Raw genomic sequence first — 4,058 nt, 5'->3', positions numbered from 1 at the left:
TGCCTTTAGTGGTATAAGGTTTAAGTCATTCAATGATCTCATGCAGGTGTTTCAACATGCTGGGATAAAAGAAGACAAGTAGACAGCCTTATATATAAAACCAATTCATACTTAAGGATGACTGAAAATGGAGATATGGTTCGTATGTGCTATTAATACTTCTGTTCCACCTATCTGAAGAATATTCTAAATATTCTATCAACAAACTAGTTAATACCAACCAGGTTATTAACTATTTAGTAAATTCTCAGCTGTATATAGGAATGCGATTTCCTAAATTTGAAAATGATCATAATCTACACCCATTCCGCTAATTACTTGCTGCAAAATTGGCTATACAGGGTAGTGATATATTGTTAGTTTAATATCTACAGACCGTTTTCATTTGTATTATGAAGTGAAATGAGACTATGTTATACAGTAAACTAATGTATCATCACAGGATAGCCGAAATTTACATTATTATGACCAGTCGCGTGATATATCACCTATAAATGAATTGCTATTTTATAGAATATTATTAAATTTATTAATAATGACTTTGCTGCTGTGGAAATAGATAATGCCTCAGTTTTTATTCCTATCACAGGTCTTATGAAAAATATGTAACTATAAATTCCTGTGACTGTAATCCTTTTTCTTTTTCTCTGCCTCTATTTTCCATTTATAATATTAGTTTGCAATGTAGATCTCGAAGATACTCCATTTAATCTATAGCATTAATAGAGTGCATTTTAAATGTCTATCTGAAGTCATAAAATAATTTTAAATTGAGTTTTCTAGACCATTTGCGTTTATTACAATATTGCTAAATGTTTCAAGTGTAATGTAATAATGTTGAGCTTGTTGACGCTAAAGTGGAACCGGCAATAAAAACTTACAACTATAATAAGGCAATAGCGAAACAGAAGGAACTTTAAACAAAATTGTTTTAAGAAGCATTTTTATGAAGGTGTACAACTTTCATTAAAAATTAATATTTTTTGAGAGAAATGTTTGATATTTATTTTTTAGGATACCGCAATTGTGTTGTTACTTTTTCTGTATTTAGATCTCCCGGTATGCCGATTCGTTTATCCGTCTGTCTTTTAAGATCCTTTTCTTTGGAATCCATAGTTATCAATGTAAAATTATTAGATATATAATTTTTAATCCTCCACTCATTTGAAAAGTGAATAAATATTTTTTTTGAGGCATCGCAATCATTATTGGTTACAATGGTAAGGCTGGTTGCACTCCATATGGGCATATTTCGACGTTCCCAAGGGAAACCAAAACAAATTGCAATGAATTCCCTCTGTTCTACAATAATTAAATATGAATGAGTCACAAATATAAATTAATTTGCACGAAAAAAGAAAACAATTTCGATTTAAGCTTGTTTGCGTTTGTATAAAATAACAGTGACCTACATATAAGTAAATTAGGATTTACTAACGGTAAAATTGACTTTCTTCTCAGTAAAACTTATCTTATTTTTAGACCAGTGTTCGATGGTTTCATTAGTACTTAACGAGTAATTTATTAACAAAATAAGTGCATTGAAAATGGCATTGCCTAATCTATTTTACATTACGGTAAATTGGGACTAATAAACCAAATTGTATGTATATCGTTTTAACTTGATTTTTGACTGATCTCTTGCCTGGGGAATAATAATATAGTCATGTTTTGCAGGTAAGAGTTTCGGAAAGAAACATTTCAAATGTTCAAGAGAGTTTAATTTTGTGTAGTATTTTGTTCGACAAAAATATATACAAAAAAATATATATAAAAATATATAAATATTGTTTGATAACATTTGCTTATCACAAAAATATACATATTTGAGTTTTTTCAATAGAAAACTTCGTTACTGATATAACATTTAAATTATTTTGAAATAACATTGTTTTCCAATAAGGAATCCATACACACAAACTATGGATAATACCAGTAAATTAAATACGCATACTGAAAAACTTGACATTTAAGACATTTTTTTCGTCAAGAGTAAAAGACATTAAGAATATTTGTACAAGTTATACTAATCAACACAGGTATAATTAAATTTTCATGAAGTAACAATAAAAAAAATGCCTATTTGCAACAGATTTTCTTGGTGAACCTAAATGTCGTTTCAGGTAAATGTTTGAAGTTAAAGCACCTACAGATTAAATGTGAGTTGCTAAATTATTTTATTATATCAAAGATTTGTTCCATTTAAAACTTAATTAATGTATATGAAATAGGAATATAAATTCAAAAAGTAAAAATGTTATTTACGAAAGCTACACCACACCTTCAAACATCCACAAATATTTTACGATCACACTAAATCTTGCTTTTGTGTGGTCTACGTTACCGCTAAGTTAAGTATCACTTAAGACACGAGTTCACTAATGGTTTGTTAAATATCAGTAATATAACCGTCTGTTAAATTAAAAAAAATTAAAGAAACACATTTTTCAATATCCACTTCGACGCCGGTTCATAATCAGCCGATTTTTAATTTCCACGTCTGTAATACGTAGTTATAGATCAATATATCGGTAGGCCCGATTGAGTAAGTTTTCAATTCACATTAAGTGCAAACTGAATCAATATTAAATTATTCTACTAATCAATATATTGTTATATTTTCTTATTGTATAAATTATGTCTTAAATATTGAATACAATCTTTTAAACTTCATCTCCAATCATCATTTGGGTTAGGGTGGATGGAAAAAAGATTTTTTTGTTGAAAGAAAAAGGAGATTCTCTCTGTTCCCTTTAAGAGTCATCTGTCACTGGACCTAAGAGGTTAACTATTGACAAGTATCTGAGATAGGAACACGTCATTCCCAAGTTAGTTACGTGATTGATCGTACAGAACCATAAGTTATGTGTTAGAGACTTTAGTGTAGCAAATTGTCAAATTAGTTTGGTGTTATGTGCTTGTGTGATAATCTACTTTTTTATATTCATACAGGTTTAATAACAACGACTTAATTATTTATTATAAGTATGCTTATTAGAAAAGTATCTTAAAGGTTTTTCTTTGGATTTCAGGATTCGTTGCCATTTTCATCTTTATTGTTGTATTGATGTTAGTATTGATGACAATAAAAATTAAGAATTGCATGTTTTCAAAATTAAGAGTTGATAATAATAATTAAACTCGACATCATAAGAGTAAAATAGGTAAATTATTTAACTTCAATGCTATCAGAATAGATTTAAATAGCGAACATATTCTGTTTATTTTATTCTTATCATTTACCAGTACAGAGATCAATACACATGAATGTAGTGTTACATCCAAATATGTCGTTATTCGACGCCGATATTCAAGTTGAGTTTACAAGTTAAATCGACTGATGCTTCGCAGCTTAGCAATGAGACAATATGTTTGCCCGACACGTTCTTCATAAATTTGATACGGAATGCAAAATGTCTTTGTGAGAAAAGAATTGTTTTTCAATTTAATTATCGAACTCAATATAAACAAATATATATATAGCTATAAAAGCAAGAGATAAAAGTGCTTTGAAAATTAAAAACTAATAGGCGCATATTTGTGTATCAGTGACTTAATCTTTAAAGTACGAATGTGTGCCTTTATGACATTTAAATAAAAAAAAATCTTACGATAAGTCATTTCCAATTAAAAGATGTAATAAAAATGTGAATTAAAAATAAACAATTACTACTTTTATTTCTTTTGCTCTGTTAACGATAGTATTAATGATAGAGCGACTAAAATACATTATTCTCCTCATAGATTAAATGTTTTATCTACGGTTTAATTACAAACGAGTTGAATACAACCATGATGATAGTGACGAAGAAGAGGATAATGTGTTATACTTTATGATAATGTTTTAATGTGATGTTAATTTAGTATATATATTATTCCAAACAAAAGACCATATTTTCTGTTATAAGTTTCAAAAATTAATTAATAAAACTTTTAGTGTAATAAGTAACAAAAGAACATTTGACTAAAAAATTTACATGATGAATTCATATCACTTAGTTCGAGTAATTTTGAAATAACTATGGTGCCGCATATTAAATAAAAGTTATTTCATTCAT

The 4,058-nt window shown here is 28.0% G+C and overlaps 1 long non-coding RNA gene across 2 annotated transcripts; it reads left to right on the top strand.

The window, feature by feature from the left end:
* Positions 1–1,853: 1,853 nt before the first annotated feature.
* LOC133319244 (uncharacterized) lies at positions 1,854–3,601 on the top strand. 2 transcript variants are annotated; one of them, XR_009752923.1, is made up of 4 exons: positions 1,854–2,039; positions 2,124–2,159; positions 3,033–3,164; positions 3,247–3,601. It is a non-coding gene; the product is annotated as an uncharacterized LOC133319244 (long non-coding RNA). The 2 variants fall into 2 exon arrangements; XR_009752924.1 differs by having other exon boundaries at positions 3,033–3,601.
* The last annotated feature ends 457 nt before the right edge of the window (positions 3,602–4,058 follow it).

Source organism: Danaus plexippus, chromosome 15, assembly GCF_018135715.1.
Source record: "Danaus plexippus chromosome 15, MEX_DaPlex, whole genome shotgun sequence".
Classification (NCBI taxonomy): Eukaryota; Metazoa; Arthropoda; class Insecta; order Lepidoptera; family Nymphalidae; genus Danaus; species Danaus plexippus.
This window is presented reverse-complemented; position numbering and strand designations above follow the sequence as displayed.